Source organism: Rousettus aegyptiacus, unplaced genomic scaffold (assembly GCF_014176215.1).
Source record: "Rousettus aegyptiacus isolate mRouAeg1 unplaced genomic scaffold, mRouAeg1.p scaffold_m13_p_2, whole genome shotgun sequence".
Classification (NCBI taxonomy): Eukaryota; Metazoa; Chordata; class Mammalia; order Chiroptera; family Pteropodidae; genus Rousettus; species Rousettus aegyptiacus.
In genome coordinates this window covers 168794205-168811776 of record NW_023416295.1, presented here as the reverse complement: position 1 = coordinate 168811776, position 17572 = coordinate 168794205, and the positions used below count along the sequence as shown (strand labels likewise).

At 53.2% G+C, this 17572-nt stretch overlaps 2 long non-coding RNA genes across 2 annotated transcripts; one reads left to right on the top strand and one right to left on the bottom strand.

Annotated features, from left to right (window-relative positions):
• The first annotated feature begins 7384 nt into the window (after positions 1-7384).
• On the top strand, positions 7385-17373 carry LOC118613775. The gene is made up of 2 exons (XR_004955839.1): positions 7385-11216; positions 15772-17373. It is a non-coding gene; the product is annotated as an uncharacterized LOC118613775 (long non-coding RNA).
• LOC118613776 lies at positions 12744-14063 on the bottom strand. The gene is made up of 2 exons (XR_004955840.1): positions 13947-14063; positions 12744-13024 (listed from the first exon to the last, which is right to left on the bottom strand). It is a non-coding gene; the product is annotated as an uncharacterized LOC118613776 (long non-coding RNA).
• Positions 17374-17572: the final 199 nt, after the last annotated feature.

Sequence of the window (17572 nt, the reverse complement as noted above, 5' to 3'; positions counted from 1 at the left end):
GGGGAAAGCTGCTCCGGAAAGTGAAGGTGGTTGTGGCCAGGCCACCGGAAATATCCAGTGTGTGGACCCAGGGCTGGGAGGGTCCAGAGAACAATGTCGGGGCGAGGACGCTGCGGGGCACGCAGGGCTTCCAGGCACGCTGCCGCAGTTCCTCTCCGCTGCCTGGAACAGCACCTGCAGGCGTGACCCTGAGCCCCGGGCCCCAGGGCCGGCTCCCATGGCCCCCTGTGAAATCCGGGCCGCTGGTTATTCCAGGGAACCGCGCCTGTCCATCTGCCTCCCGACAGCCTTTTGGAAGCGGCAGGCCTCCACTGGGCAGGCGCTCCATCATGGTGTAAGGAGGGCGGGAAACATCAAACATCGGATCTAGGTTAAAGTCCTAACTTTGCCACCTACCAGCTGCGTGGCCTTGAGCAAGTTGCCTTGCCATTCTGAGGCTCGGTTGTCACATCGGTAAAGTGCAGGGTGGTGGTGGGTAGTTCTCGTTGAGTGCGTGTTACATGCGTCATCTCACTGTCTGCACAACAGCCCCAGAGGCAGGGACTGTCATCTCCATTTTACAGGCGAGGAAACTGAGGCCCAGGGAGCTTAAGAAAGTCGGTATTAACAGGTGTCGGAGTTCAGATTGGAATTCAGTTGTGTTTGATTCCACAGTCTGCGTTCTCACCCACGAGCTACATTGCTTTCCCTTTGGGGCAAGGTTTTTCACCAGTTTAAGCCTCAATGGCACCATCTGCAAAACTGGGCTAATAACAGTCACTACCGAATGAGGTCATGGTGATGATGGCACAGCGGAGCGTGTAGAAGCCTTCCGGTACTTAGTGGGAACTCAAGAAGTGTCCATCACCTTGCTTTCCCCTCCTCCCCTCCCCCAAGCTTCCCCCTACTCTAAGCTACATCCTAAACAGGAAACACCAGGCTTCCCAAGATAAGGACCACGGCACCCACCGCAGGAGGGACCTGTCTTTGTGCCATGGCGAAGGCCTTATATTGATTTGTCTCTGTGTCCTGGCCCTGCCGTCGCCCGCTTCTGCTCTAGAGCTGGCTCAGTGGTGCCCGTGACTCAGACGGCTCCAGGGAGGTAGAGGTGGTGACCTCACCCCTGGAGAACGCCCGCTGGAATTTACCCTGAGTCTGGCCCGCTGCTCCCCACGCACCTGCCATGCCTGACGGCACTCCCGCTCATGCCTACAAGCCAGCCCGACACACACAACTGGGGGAGGCAGCACCTCTTGTGAGCTGGGACACCCCTGTTACACAGCTACTAATTATTAATTGAGGGCGAGCCGGTTCCCCACCTTTGGCCAGCTTACTAGGTGACCATAGGCAAGCAGCTGTCGCTTCTGGTCATTCTCGGCCTCCCGGCAGGGGGGCAATCCAGCATCAATCCCTTTGTGCCCCACACTGCCCAGTGCTCCACCCACATCTAACCTTCCCAACATCCACCGGAGGTAGCAATTGTTGTTCCCATTTCACAAATGAGGAAACTGAGGGCCAGAGGGGTAGTGTGACACACCCTGGGAAATGGGCCCAGACAGGCTGACCCAATCCCTCATCCCGCCCCCTTTGCCACACTGCTACCCCAGGACAGCCAAAGGATCCCTCTTCTCTTGCCAAGAGTAGAGACTTTGGGCCTTTCTCTTTCGTCTGCTTCCCCCACCCTGAGCCCTGGCAGGAGGCAGAAGATTCCCTTTGCTCAGTATCTACTCCCAAGGCTGGACTATTCTCTCCAGTCCCAACGTGGCAACCTCACCCTCGAACCTCCGCCAGCTGGTGTGTGAGTGCCTCTCTGGGGCTGTCTGGGGCTGGGAATTAGGAATTCAAAGCCGAGGAGCCCTCAAGGGGTTTGCAGCAAACACATCGATACAATCTAAAAGCATAAATGCCACAGGAGAAACAAATAACATTCACCATCATGAAGACAGAGCACAAGAACAATTCCAAGCAAGTTCTCGAGAGGAGCAACTGTGTGCAAGTGCTGTCGGTGAACCGTGGAGGGAAGGTGATGGTCAAGAAGGGGGTCTTGGGGGTCGGAGGAGGACAAAGAGGTTAAAGAGGGTCAAGTACAAGGTGACGAAGGGAGACTAGACTTCAAGTGGGCGCCACACAAAAGAGTAAACAGATGTCATGTTGTAAAGTTGTACCCCTAAAATTTATATAATGTTATTAACTAATGTCACCCCAATAAATTTGATACGAAAATAAATAAATGCGAATGAAAGAAACGAAAAAGATTTTGCCTTAATCACTGAATTAGCTTGAGAGGCAAGCAGTGGGAAGAGCATTTCAGGCAGAGGGAACAGCCTGCGCAAAGGCACAGAGGTACGTGCTCTATCCACGGAGTGAGGCCTGGAGGCCCCGCAGAGGGGGATGGAGGCGGGATTTGAATAGGGCCTTGGAGTCTCGCAGACCTGGTTCTAATTCTATCCCTCCCCGTCATCAGCCAAGCCTCGGTTTTCTGCGTCAGTGAAATGGGAGGATAGCACCCTCCTCGTGGTTTGAGAGATCGACCCGAGGTTATAAATGTGACGTCAGAGCATAGCGTCGTTACGTGCTAAGCATCCTAGTGAAAGTTTCCAGGCATCTGCATTAGCTTCCTGGGGCTGCCATAACGAAGTACCACGGACTCGGCGGGTTAAACAACAGACGTTTCTGCCTCGCAGTTCTGGGGGCTGGAAGTCCGAGGTCAAGGTGTCAGCCACTTTGGTTTCTCCTGAGGCCTCTGCATGGCTTGCAGATTGCCACCTTCTCACTGCGTCCCCATCAGGTTTTTCCTCTCTGCCAGCACATTGTTCAAATTTCCTTTCATTATAAGGACACAGGTCATACTGAATTAGGGCCATCCTAATGGCCTAATTTTAACTTTTTCACCGTATCTCTAAATACAGTCACATTCTGAGGTCCTAGGAGTTAGGGCTTCGACATATAAATTTTTTTTGAGGGCGGGGGGAACACAGCTCAAGCTCTTAAGAGCCTGCTGCATAGTCTAATAATAATGGCTAACACAGAGGCTTCAGGCACTGTTCTAAGCACTCTCTATATTAAATTCTTTTTTTTTTTCCTATATTAACTTCTTCAATGTTCATATAACACTTGGAATTAGATCCTATTATCAGCTCTAGTTTATGGGTGAGGAAACTGAGGCACAGGGGGCCTTAGTTTCGGCCTCAGACCACAGAGCTGGGAAGGGGTAGAGCCAGGATGTAAACGCGTTATTCTAACACTCTCTGTCACAGCCTTGTCTCCACCTCACAGGAGCGGCTCCCTGCATGCCCACAACCGCCCTTCCGTCTACCCAAAACCAGGGGAAGCCCCTCAACTAGAGCCATACCCTTCACTTTTCCTCCATTGTCCAATATTTAGGTGTTTTTCAGTAAATGTTTTTGTCCCTTACAGTTGAGGTTGGAATGAAGGTATCTGGAGGAAAGCTTATCTCTCCTTTTGGATTTTACAGATTGGGATTCCCAGGGCAAAGGGAGTGTTTTATTGTTCCCAAGAGCCTGAAAGTAGTGTCCCCAGGCTGAGACTGGAGCTGGTTCCACACCTGCACCTCCCACCTGCTGGTTTACTTTGGAGGAGGGGAAACCCAGCAGCAGGAATGTCGTCTGACCTGGCCTGCCTCCAGCCACCTCTGCTTAGAAAGTTCCAGGCCCCCAAATGTGGTGTTTCTGAGACTCTGAGTCCAAAGCAACCATTCATATAAAGATCTGGTTATAGTTATGGATCTGGGATGGAACTTGGGTCTGGGGTGAGACCTGGGAATATGCATTTTTAAGGACATATGATTTGGATGCAGGGGATCCCGAACTACACTTTGAGAAAATGCAGCTCCCTAAGACCACAGCCCTCTCCAAGCCCGTTGTATTGCACCTCTTTCTCGAGCACCCTTCCATGTCCCTACCCTACCCATGGGGCTGAGCACAAAGGAGGGGCACGGGAATCTCCAAGATGAATGAATGAATGATGAATGGATGAATTAATGAATGAGTGAGTGAGTGGGTGAAGTGTGTAACCTTATCAAGGAGTTGTTTTGTGTCAGGCCCTGTAACCGGCCTACTCTAAACCCTTATCCTACTGCCCAAAGGCCCCTCTCTCCTCACCAAGGAGGCCTGGATGAGCCCAGCACCTAGGCCACTGCCCATGTGACTCTGGGCACAATCCTGTGTCCCTGAGCCACTGTGTGTCCTCCTTCCCCATGAAACGGGCATGTTTGTTGTTACCATATTATTTTCCATATTAGTCATTTGACCTCACAGGGTCTCTATGACGTTAAGATAAGGGAGGAAAGCTACCAAGTCTGCAAGAGGAGGGAGAAATGGAAAGCCAGAGAGGATTGGAGCCTTCCCTGGGGTCAACCGACAAGCAAGAGGAGAGAACCCAGAGGTGGCTGTGGGCTCCCACTGCCAGCCTTGGGGTTGCTCTTGATTAAGCCGGCAGGGAGGTTGAGGGGAAGAGATTATTTCTGCAGGAGAGGAGGGAGGCAGGAACTAGACCCCTCAGCTCCCTTCCCCCACCCCAAGTCCTTGCCCCAGGAAAGGCCCTCCCTCCTGTGCCTGCACCTGCTTGCCCAGCACAGCGCGCATTCTGCCCGGGGATGACTCGACAGGGGCCAGAGGTGAAGGGCTGGCTGCCGAGTGAGCCCGGTGTTTGCTCAGCACTTGGTCCTGACCACTCTGCCACACCCGGGCCAGCTCCAGGCCTGCGGCTCTCAGGCCACAGGGCGGGAGTCTCCTCCTCAGCAGGCTCTGCTGCGTCCCGCCCAGGCCCTCCTCGTGCTGGCACCATGGGGCCAGCATGGACTCCAGAAACAGGCAGAGAAGCTGGCCTCCCTGGATAGTGTGGCCCGGAAGGGTGAAGCGGGCAGGGTGCAAGCTACATCCGCTCCGGCCGGGGCAGCCTGGGACGATGAGGCTGGTTGTGTACGTGAAGCCTGCATGGGCGTGCTTGGCCTCTCATGCCTTCTCTCCAGAGGCTGCATTTCCCAGAACTCTGCTCTCCCAAAGTCATGAACCTCAGGCTGGGAAGGCCCTCAGAGACCAGCTCCCACTTCTGGGTTTACAGAGGAAACCAGGCCTGGGGGGAAGGTCAGGGAGGCGGGGAGGGCAGTGAGCCTGCAGCTGGGGAGTGGCTAAATGGAGAGGTGGCTTCTCAGAAACTCTCACTGAAGCATTGAAAAATAATATCGATTAGGTGTTTCATTACCAAAAAGGATTTATTTATTCGAGAAAAAGAAAGGATTGCTACCTAGTACATGCAATCATGGCAAGCCACGTGCGTACTCTGGCCTGGGTACCAAGATGGAGAGGTATTTATACGAGGAAAAAGGAAGTTAATGGAAGGGGAACTTAGAATCATAGAGCTTTATTATAAACGCAGAGTTCTTCCAGTAGGATTCTCATGTGTAGGGTTCTCGAGATTATGTGGAGTGCCTGAACTTCCGGAAGCCCTGGCTCCTCCCCTAGACCTTCCCACTAATTATGTTTGCTTAAAGTTCCAGTTCATCTTTATCACTCCCTTCTCCAGCTGTCCATCAACTGGACTGATACCGTGTGTCCACACATTTGTCTCTGTGACCCGACTCAGGTCCTAGAGGGCAGGGCTGGCCTCTTTCTCCAGGCACAGGAGCGGCCTGAGTAAGTCTGTGTCACTGTGAACTGAACTCCTAGTTTGTGTCCTTCTAAGGCTCCTGTTCCTCATCCCGCCCCCCTCTCCCACTGTGCTGCGTGTCTGACTTTGGGGGAGGAAAAGAGAGAGTGACTTTTTAAGCCTCTAGATCCCCTGGATTGGAGAGCTTTGTCTCCTCTTCAGAAAACTCACTAAAAAGTTGGGGGACAATGTCACAGGCCCCAGAGAGGATGGAGGGAGGGGGTCTTCAGAGACTAGGAACTCCACCTAAGGTGACCAGCCATTCTGGTTTGCCTGAAACTGAAGGGGGTTCCCAGGACACGGAGCTTTGAGAGCTGAAAGTGGGACAAGTCTTGACTCTGCCACTCACTCTCTAAGTCTGGGTAAGTCACTTCATGCCTCACAGGTTTACCTGGAAAATGGAATTAATAGCAATCCTATATCCTTCCGGGTTGCCAGGAAGCTCCCAGGAGACTGTGTAAGGAAAGTTAGAATGTGCTACATCCCGGCAGACGCGAATGAGGTTTATTTCCTCACTGTTAGTGGTGGCCATCCTGGTGAAGGACCCTCTTCTCCTTCCCTTCCCCCACTGCCTGAAATGTATTCATTCAGCAACAAACATTACACAGCATTTACTGCATGCCAGGCCCTGGATATGCACAGGCAGAGGAGGGGGCCAGCCTTCATGGAACTCACAGTGCGTGGCTGGGCAATTAGAGCACAGTAAGGCGAATTTGTTCAACAACGAATTTTCATGAGCACCTACTATATGCCAGGCACTGTCTTCAGCATTGTATGGTCACGAACTCATTGAACCCCTACAATAACATTTTGCAGACGAAGCCATTGAGGCTTGGAAAGCTTAAATAATCAGTAGAGAAGTCAGGGAAAAGAGACTGCAGCCAGCTGGGGAGTGGCTAAGAAGGGCGGTTAGCTTTTTGAAGGATGAGCCTATGTCTGAGTGTGTGCAAGGGAAGGGCTTTCCGAGAGTGAGTAGCAGGTGCAAAGGTTGGGAAGTACGAAACAGCACGATGCCTGCAGGGAACCGCAGGTTCACAGAGGTCCACGCACTGAGCTGAGGGCTGACACTTCCCCTGTAGGTGCCCGGGAGGCAGTGAAGGGCTTTGAGAAGTGGGGTGGAGATTGAAGAAGAGCAATGGGACAGATGAGGGTTTTTAAAGGGTCTGGGCTGTGATAAGAAGACTGGAGACCAGGTGACCAGCAAGCTGATTCCGGCCGGACACTTCCTCTTGAAGTGTTGACCACCAAGAAGTCCTGGGTTAACCAAGCACTCCTGAGGGATGAGCGGCTAGTGTTTCTCTAAGCCCTGGGCCGACCCTGGGGTTAGACGCTCCTTAGAGCTAGTTAGAAAAAGGGCCCAGGAAGGCTCACCAACGGTAACTGAGCGCTCGGAGGTGCGGTCACTAAAGGTCTCCCTCCCACAGCTCCCTAGCTCGAACCTGGGGCTGCGGTGGGGTCAAGGAAGAAATCTGCGAACAGTCAGTCACCAGTTGAGTCAGTCAAGTTCAGCCCCTGTAGGGCAGGGTGCCGCGCGGGTCTCGGCCTGGAGGTGGCCTCGGGGTACTCGGGGGCCCCACTGGGGAGGTCCTGCCCATGGAGAGAACCCTCCCCGGAAGGTTCTGTCTGGCCGCGAGGCGGGACCCACCGGGTGGGACGCCCCGCCCACGCCGGCCGCGCCGGCCCATATAAGGTGAGCGCCGCGCCGCTCGCCTTGCCGGAGCGGGTGTCGTCACCTGTGACTGCCTGCTCCTTGGCTGGCCTGCGGGGGGCACCCTTCCAAGGCCGCGCTCCCCAGCGCATTCCTGCCGGGAAGAGCCGCGCCGCCCCGCCATCCCCCAGGGCTGTCCTGGGGTGCCTGCCGGTTCCCGCCGGGCGCCGACCCCAGACCACGCCCTGGCTGGGTCCTGAGCACCTGTGCCCCATCCTGTTCTGCATCTGGGCCTTGAACCCGCGGCACGGGCGGGCGGGAGTTGGTGGGCTAGAAAATGAGGTGGGGGTGAGGGTGGAAAATCAGCCTCCCTCCGGGATGTCTCACCCCACCCGGCGCCTGCTAAATGCCTGCCATTGAACTCAACTTTTAAAAAGTGAATTGCCGACAGCAGCTTGAGAGGTGGTAAGAGCCAGCCCTCTAACCGGGTCGCTTTGTGAACTGCTGGCAAGCTATGGAGTCTTCCCGTGCCTCGGTGTTCCCATCTGTAAAATGGGGGTGCTAATGGCTCGTTCCTGCGGGTTGTGGTGAGCAAGAAAAGGGTTAAGATAAGTTAGGACATTTCATAAGTTTTCAGTAGAGTGGTTTGCTGGGGCCTTGATAATAAATAGTTGATCCCCGAAGGCTTACTTTGCCGAGGGTCAGAGTTGAGACCCAAACCCCAGTGACTATTGACTCCGAGTTCATCTGTCATCCCTGGACTTGCCTGCAAATGTTAGAGGGCACAGGTGCAAATTTTCGAAACAGTGAGGGACTTATTTTCATGTTCCAGTAATTCCCACCTAGGGGTCAGGCAAAATGACCTGTGTTAGAATGTCTCTCAATACCTCAGCAACATCCCTTTTTAGCAAAGGAAAGACAGGCGTCAGAGGAGAGGCTTGGGCGGGACATAGGATCTAGGTGAATTTATTAACATGACTTTGATTTTGATGACTTTAGAGTTTCCATGGAGAGTTTAGAATTACTCTTTATGGCACTTGGCTTTCCATACATGGTCGTGAGGTAGTATTCGTTTAAGGTTTTAGTATGAGAATGTTCAGACATACAAGGGCATGGAGAATAAGAGTGCCCTGAGCCTTCACATATCCATCTAATGTTCACTTTTAAAAGGTAGAAACATGTTAAAATGTGAGCTGGTTTTTTAAAAAGAGAAGTAGGAGGAGGGAAAAGGCAAACCGGAGCGCGTCCGGTCTGATGTCTGCAAGGACCGCCTGGGGGTGGCGCCCTGCGGAGTGAATGAGGGCCCCGCCTTCCCACTGCACCTGTGGCGGGAGGAGGGGCCATCTGAGCCTCTGTCGCCTCCGGAGACAGGCCGGGCCTCCTGCAGCTCACACATCCCTCCAGGCGGGAGCTTCCCACTCTGCTGCCTCTAGACTCAAGTCTCTTCGCCTGGGTTACTTCTGCATTCGGTTTCTCCCCTGCCCACCTGGGCCCCAGGCAGCCTCGAGCCAGAGGAATTTTCTCGATGATGAATCTTACCTCCTGTCTCTTTCCCGTTTACACCCGTCCATAGCTCCCCAGTGCCTGCAGGGAAAAGAGCCCGCCCTGAGCAGGGCATAGGTGCCTTCCGCGGTCCGAGGCCTGCAGACCGCCCAGCCCCCTTTCCTACCACTTCCTCCCTCCGCCTCACTCTCAGGCCGGCCTGAGCCCCTTGCCGTTTCCTGACACTTCACTCAGGAAACATTTAATGGGTTAGGATGCCTCACCAGAAATGGCGCTCAGCAGTGGTGAGCAGCCCGGCAGGCCTGGGCCTTGGCCCTCTCCTGGAGTTTACTGTCTAGTGGGGGAGTTAAAGAGATAAGTATAAAATGAAAAAAAAAAAAAAAGAAGCATATGTTATAAAGGTCTAAGACAGGTTTTGCCTTTTGCCTGGAAGAGCCCCTGCGCTGCCCTCCTTTAGTCCTTTGCCTGGTGGCTCTCGTCATCCTCCGAGATAACAGCTCCCTCAGCTCCGTGGTGGCCCCTTGCATATTCCCTCATTGAGGCTCTTTTCACACTAGGGGGTTGATTTGCATGCCCGTCTCTCATATTGGACCACGAATTCCTCGAGGAAAGTCACCATAGTCCGGTCAGTGTCCCAGTGGGATGCACGGTGCCTAGTAGGTGCACAGCGATGGCTAGATGACGGCTAGAGCGGCAAGCTTCCACAACGTGACCCCAAAGCACTTCCAACTTGAATCATGTACTCACTCAATCTAAATGAACGGTTTCATTCCACCATTGTATCGTAGTGTGACAAGCTCCCCTGGTAAGCACCAGCTGATTTACAGAGGGCGAGTGCGGTTCTGTGGCAGATAAAGGGGTCATCCAGCCTGGCCCCCTGGGGGACAAGGGGGTATCATTTGAATAGGGTCTCCTTGGGTGAAAGTAGGATTGGGCTTTGGGCTGAGAGACAGGGGATTTTGAAGAGAACAAAGAGGTGTGAATACGCGCAGTGGGGGGGGGGGTCCCCCAGCTGGGTGCGGCCAGAGCTTACAGTCAGGTGTGGGGAGAAGGCATTGAGGCAGGTGGCCTGAGGCCCTTCGGGAAGAGCCTTGCATGCCAGCTCACTTTCTCCTGCTGGTGAACAAAGGGTTAGGCGCATAATCTAAGGCAGTGGCTTGTCAAGGTTTTTTGACTGTGACCAAGAGTCATGTCTACATTACATTACAACCTGGCACGACACACAAAATTGGAACAAGAGTTTTGTAAGACAATTTACTTTTACCACCCAAGACCTACTCTGATATTTTCTCTTCTATTTATTATTATTATTATTATTATTATTATTATTATTATTCGGCTCTGAGTGTGACTCACTCAATTTTAAGCTCCAGGGTCACGACCTGCATTTTGAAGAACATGGATCTAAGAGTTCTTCCAACCCCAAGCCTAAGGGCTGTGAGACTCCTGATTCATGAAGAATTGTAACGTTTAGGATCCTGAGAGGTGGCCCTTCACTCCGCAGCTACTTTAACTTATAAAGCAGCCTAAGAGGGTGGGGCAGGTCTACCAGTCTCCCTACGACCTGTGTGTCCACCGCCATCATCAGGACCCCGTGGCTGCAGGGTGCTCCAGGTGGAGCTCCCAGCAGGAGCTCTGAGATCCAGATGAGAGGGAATGAGAGCATCCTCAGGACATCCTCGCCCTCCTCCTCCCTACCTGCTCTGAGAAGTCTCCACTTAGCATCCAGTTCTCTTGCCATGCTGGCTGTGGATGCCACCAACCCAGAAGTGGGATGAGGTAGGACAGGGAGAAGAGAGGTGGCTGAGGTCCCAGCTGGGCTCCGGCCTCTGCCTCTGCGCCATCACCAGGGGTCAGGTCCTTCTCTGTTCTCTTGCCTGCACCAACCACCTTACACGTGGGCGGGCACTTTGGCTTAAGGGAGGGTGAATTAAAGGGCCAGAGCCCTTCCCGCCTCTGTCCAAATTCTTTTTCTATCTGGGGTTTCTGAGGCCTCAGGAGACATGGGAGAAACCTGGGATGGGGCCCTCAGAACACTGGAGCCAGCGGGGACCTTGGGAATGCAAGCCGAGCCCTTCCTTTTATTGATGTGGAAACTGAGGCCCAGAGGAGGAAGGGAACTCACCCAGGATCACGTAGGCGTCAGTCTCAGAGTGAGTCCTGGAGACTCGGGTCTCCCGGCTTCAAATCCAGTGTTCTGTCTTTTTTTATTATTCCACGTTAGAGCATTTGTGGGCAGGGGGAAGGGGCAAGGGGAGGGGCTTGGAGGAATGTCCCGTCTGGGAGAAGCGAGGTCGTGTGCTGGCCGGCATCCCAGCCTAGGGGCCCTGCGTCCTGGCTGTGCTTCTGGCACCCTCTCCGTGGCCCTGCCAGAGTCACTGCACACTATCTGGGCCACGACACGAGGGGGCGGGACCAGGTGAGTCCTGGAGCTCATCGGGCTCTGAGCCTGAGTCGCCTTGTTGAGTGTGTGGTGCTTGTGTGTGTATGTGTGCGTGCGCGTGTGCATGCACGTGCACGAGCACGTGTGGCTGTCCCGCTCCCACCCCAAGATAAGAGGAACCCCTCTTTTCTTCCTCTCCCCTGAGCCAAGCACCTGGAGGAGTGACAGGGGGAAGACGAAGCCTGTGGGAACCTGTTTTCTCCCGGGAACTTGTTCCTTCCCCAGGGGCCTCAGGATTAGAGTGGTGGCTTCTAGTCCTTTCTTTCTGGAGACACAGGATATGGTCCGACATCCAAGCAGAGGGGCCCTCTCCCTCCGCAGAGTCTTCCTGTCTCGGGGCCCCCGCTGCAAGCTCTGCCTTCTCAGTTCACTTTCCTTTTCCCCATGGGCGTCTCCTCTCCAGTGGGACCCACAGCTTCTTGGGCAGAATTTGAGGCTGTATAGCTGCAATCAGGGAATCTTAGAGCAGGGAGGGGTTTGGGCGTGCGTCCTCCGGTTAAGATGTGGGGCTCCCTGTGGAAAGTGCCTGGGTTCAAGCCCCAGCCCCCTGCTGGCCTGCTGGGTGGCCTTGAGGATAACTTATCTAACTGCTCTGTGCCTCAGAGCTCTCATCTGTGTTTTGAGGATAGTCGTCACCACTCCGAAGATTAAGTGAAGGAATATAGGTGACATCGTTAGCTCTGCGGCTGGCACACAGCGGGCACTCACTAATGATTTGCTGCCTGCGCATATTAATCTCCTCCTGTGACTGCGCTTGGGCCCTGGAGAGGAGGGACCCAGCTGTGCTCCAAGCACTTCACCTGCACTGTCCCCATGTGCCTCTCAGGGACCCTAGGAGAGAAGTATGCTCGTCGCCTCCTTTCACAGACACTGAAGCTCAGAGAGCAAAGGGACTTGCCTAGGTCCGTCCCACAGCCAGGATGGAGGGCATCTCACTGGCCTTGGGGCTCTCGACCCTCCCTCCTTCCCTTTCCCCAGCTGATTCGACAACATTCCCACCAGACGGACCCCGGTCCCCATGTCCTGGCTGTCTCAGTGCAGCTGCTATAACTGAACTCCACAGCCTGGGGGGCTTAAACAACAGACATTTATTCCTCAGTTCTGGAGGCTGGGAGTCCCCGGCTCAGGGTGCCAGCATGGTCTCCTTCCGGGTTACAGATGGCTGTTTTCTTGCTGTTTCCTCATAAGCTGGGGAGAGAGAAAAGGCTCAGCTCACCCCTTCGTCTTCGAAGGGCACTAATCCCGTCATGGGGATGCTCCTTCAAAAGCCAAATACCACCATCCCACTAGGGCCTCGACACAGGAATTTGGTGGGGGCAGGACACAAACATTCGATGCATAGCAGCCTCTTTTCTCAAGTCCCTGACTAAAGAGATTTTCTGGGGTCAAACAGCTCTGATCGTTGGAGGGCTCCTCCTTCTAGAGGGACTGTATAATAATATTGATTGGGGTTCTTTGGTGTCAAGCCATGGAAACTGACTGAATAATTGAGCAGAAGAAAAATGGACGTAAATGTATTTATTGGAGCACACTGGAATGCAGCAAGAGCCGGGTGGCTGGACTTCCCCAGCACGCTTCTTTCCCGCGTGGTCCCTGTGCCTGCATCCTGAAAGAGGTGACTTTAAGGTGAGGCATGTCTGAGCTCCGTCTCAGGAGTCCCAGAGAGCTGGGCTCTGGGCCTGGCTCCATCACTTCCTCTTCAGCGGCTGAGTGTGTGGACCACCTCGCCAGGATGTGGCCATCAGATGCTCTCACCCTGAGTGTCTCTCACCAAGGTTCGGATTCTGTGAAATCGAATGAGGTTTCCTGGTTTGAGTCACAAGCCTTCCCCTGGACAGGAGAGATAGGGCCTTGTGATTGGCGGCCCCACCAAAACCAAATGAAACGGGAAAGCAGACTGCTGTGGTCAGAACAAGGAGCTAAGAGATGCTGGGGAGGCGGATCTGAAGCTCTTCACCCTCGGATTCTACCCGCTGGGCCTAGTCCTGGCCTCCCTGGAAATAAATTTCTCTTTCCTTGCTTTCCCTCTCCTCTGCCTCCTCTTTCCTTTCCTCCCCACTCCCTCAAACATTTATTGAGTGATTGCTTTGTTTCAGGCACATTGCTAGGCCCTGGGGAAAAAAAAAAAAGATGAGTCAGACTCAGGGCCAGCCCTGGGGAAGTCATCTAATCCAGATCAGCATACATGACTGTTCAGCCACGGCCAGGCCAAGGCAGGCTTTGCCAGTCGATCACAGCACACTTTCCCTGGGAGCCTGGGCTCAGCCTTGAGATTCTGCTCTGCGCAGAGCTTCGGGCAGCCATTCTCATCTATTGGAGTTGGTCCGCTATATGGAGACTCTTTCCTGTGCCTAGCCAAAAACATTCCTCTTTCCCATAACAATTATTTTTACATCATCACACAGCAGAATTCTCCTATGTTCACCCCCAGGGTCATTTTCTTCTCGAGGAAAATGACATTGGTGACTTCAACTCCTGAACCTGGCCGGCTGCTGAGTCATCGTCGCGGATAGGTGTTTGAGCACAGTTCCTGGAGACAGAAAGACTACACCTGAGTCTTAGCCCCACCGCTGCGTCCTCCCGAGCCTTGGATTTTGGATGAATTTTCCAGAGCTCCTGTAACGAATTCCCACACACTCGGTGGCTTAAACTAAGACAAATTTATTATCTTACAATTCTGGAGGTCAGAAGTCCAAAATAACTTACAGGGCTAAAATCGAGATGTCGCGAGGGTTGCGTTCCTTCTGGAGGCTCCAGGTGAGAATGGACGTCCTTGCCTTTTCTGGCGTCTGGAGCCTGCCCACGTTCCTCGGCGGCTCGCTCCGCCCTCCCTCTTGGAAGCGCATCACTCCGGCCCCTGCTTCCATCACCACATCTCGCTCTGACTCTCCGAATGCGCTGCTCTGAATGTTTGCGTCTGCCTCCACTTCCGCCCCCCAATTCCTATGTCGAAATCCTAACCCCCAAAGACGATTGTATTAGGAGGCAGGGCCTCGGGGAGGTGCTTAACTCCCTCATAAGGGTGGAGCCCTCATAAATAAGATTTGTGCCTTAAAAAAGGGGGCTCCCAGGAGATCCCTTGCCCCTTCTGCTTTGTGAGGACAGTTAGGAGGTATCAGCTATGAACCTGGAAGAGGGCAAACATGATTACCATAAACTAATCATGTTTACTTTTATCACAATGCTGGCACCTTGATCTTGGACTTCTCAGGCTCCAGAGCTGTAAGGAATAAATTTCTGTTGTTTATAAGCCACCTAGCAGGTGGCATTTTGTTATGGTGGTCTGTACAGACTAAGACACTCCCCCTCTGCCTCCCTGTTACTAGGGCCTTTCTGATCACATCAGGACCACCTGGAATAATCTACGATACCCTCCCCATCTTGAGATCATAATCAAAATTATATTTGCAAGGTCCTTTTTGCCATGTGACGTAACATCCGGGGATTGGAACAGGGACAACTTTGAGAGCCATTATTCTGTCTGCTACAGGTTTCTTACCTCTAAAATGGGGATATAGATAATCTACCTCATAGGCTCGTGGGACGATTATGGGAGAGGATTCATGTGAAGCCCCGAGCAGAGTGCCTGGCGTATAAAGAAGCACTTGCCATCACACATTTACTGGGAGGTTTCTGCATTCATGGAGTGGGTGCTGGGGAGAGCTCAGAGCCCTGACCTCTGGCCCTTGGCCCTGTATGCCATCTCTTCTCTTCCTTCTGGGCATCCTCTGTCTAACCTGGTGACGGGGGAGCGAAGTCACTGCAAAATCATATTTAGCATCGTTTCTAGGCTCTTCACTCCCCTTTCTCAGATCTCCCAGCTTTCACAGAATCCCCTGATCCATATGGAGGGGTGGTCCTGGCACAAGCAGCATCAGAACCACCTGGGAACTTGTCAGGGCACTTAGTTGGTTAGTTAGGCTCCTCCCCAGACTAACGAAAGCATACACTCTGGGGTGGGGCCTTAAGGTTTTAAGGAGCCCTCCAGAGGATTCTAATACTCCCTCAAGTTTGAGGGCTCACGGATGGAGCATCTTCTCAAGGACCACACCTACAAGGTAGATACAGTGGTAGCACCCCCATGGCACAAGAAGAGGCCGTGGGGCTCAGGGAGGCGAGTGTCTTCCCTAAGGCCATGCAGGTAGGAGGTGGTCGAGATCCCGTTGGCATCCAAGCAAAGTCAGTGCTCTTTCCACATCACCCGGTACCTCCTCCCTTGGGCGCCTGACTTCACAGGGGCACCTGAACATAGATGATCTAGGGGAAGCTCTAGCCAGCCACTCCCAGGGCACAGCCCTGCCCAAGGACCTCTCCCTCTTTACCCGTTGTGTGTCATTTTGGGCAGAGCCTTGCATTCACCTCCAGTCTCAAGGTCTGATAACTAATTTACACTCAAGTGTGAATGGCTGATAACGCCTTCGGGGTCACCTGTTCCTTAGAGGATGTTGTAGTAACTAGAGGAAAGAGAGGTCACGGCGGGGGGAGGTGTGGTTCAGGCACCTTGTCATGAAATGTGTCTATGTTTTGACAGGAGGGCTATGGACGTCTGAGTACCAGCAGAACGGTCTCACGGAGACAGCACAGGGCACTGTGTATGACTGGGTCATCGCCGCCTAGGGACATTGGGCAAGTCACTTCATTTCCTTAAGTCTTCATTCGCTTACCTGTAAAAGGGCATGATTCCTACATCAGGTCCCACTGGGAGGATTAGATGAGACAGCCTTTGTCAGGTGGCCCTCTCCTACCTTGACTGCCCTGGCCGGCTGCTGTGACCTGAGCCCAACCAGGGCACAGTCACCCAGGTTACAAAGTAGATAGGCCCCTTACCAGGGCAGCATCTTGGGCCAGCCATCTGTGCCACGTGCCAAGGGACAGCCCAGGGTCAGAGTGCCCAGCAATCCCTGCTTCTGGAAGTCTTCCCTGACGCCAGCCTGAGCTCCAGCCACGTGGGAGGCAGCAGGGGCGCTGTGTCCGGAGTCTGGTCCTGGCTTTGCCACTGACCCACTGAGTGACATGGACAATGTCCTGTCCCTCTTTGGGCCTGAACCCTCACCTGAAAAATGAGAGTGAGATGTCTCCCAGGCCAGCTTGGTAAGCATCCTCTGGACCCCTTTAGCAGCCCCGGTTCCCTGGCTCTGGTAATGAAGTGTATCCTGCTGGGGTTGTTCCCACAGCCTTCTGTGAGATGTGCTGTTTTCTGCCCCGCATGACTAAGTTCTTCTGGGAAAGGCGTTGGATTGTATGGCTCCTTATGTTGTCTTTAGCCCTGCAGTTAGCGCTGAACTCCACACATCATTATGCTCCGTGAAGACCTGCTGATTCATTCCCAAAGACCCTGGTTTTGCTCAGGAGAGCACTTTTCTTTCAAGATATCACCTCCTCCAGGAAGCCTTCCCAGATGCCACCTCCCTTCAGACACATGCATAGAATTACTCCACCACCCACCCCCACAATTCTCCTCATGCTCTAGTGATCCCTCCCTTCAGATTCGTCAGGAGGTTTCATTATTCTTTGAACAATGCCTGGCACACCCAATAAATGGAGGTTGAATTCACTTGAATTACAGTCTAAAGGGAGAGGGGGAGAGAGAGAAAGAGAGAGAGGGCACCAGAGTCTTTGCAGAGATGGGGGCTACAGCTAGAAGGGGCTCTCTTCCAGGAAGGCCTGCAGATGGCAAACAGCTGGTGGGATGTGTGTGTGTGTGTGTGTGTGTGTGTGTGTGTGCATGTGTGTGTGCGCGCGCATGTGTGGCTGTGACTCATCCCACTTCTGCAGGCTGGGGGATGCTGCGGACAGGCTGAGACAGGAGTCAAGGCCTAAAGGAATTTGGATAAGAATAACACAAGCCCTGGAGTATTTCTAGAATGCAGGAGGTTAAGGGTGCGGGGAGCCAGGTCAGGGCAAAACTGCCTGATTGTGTTACTTGTTTGTTTATTTTTTTTTTTGCCTGGATAAAATATTCACATGGTGCAAAATTCAAAAGGTACAAAAGGGGCACGGCGAAGTCTCCCAGCCCCCTGTTCCTGCCGCCCGGGCCCCTCCCAGAAGCAGCCTGTGTGTCTAGTTGCTTCTGTACACATCCTTCGTGTATTCTTTGCCCTTCTTCTAATACAGGCAAGCAAGCATATCATCAGCGCTGTTCTTCATTGACTTTTTACCTGGACATATCTTTGCGAGCTTTTCATTTCAGCACATAAAGAACCTCCTCATACCTTTGTCCTAAAATACAGGATGCCCAGTAAAAAAAAAAATTTTTTTTTTTAGGTGAGGCAACCCTTGGTTGACCTCACATATTACAAAGACCCTGTCAGCTTACAATTCTTACTTTTTTA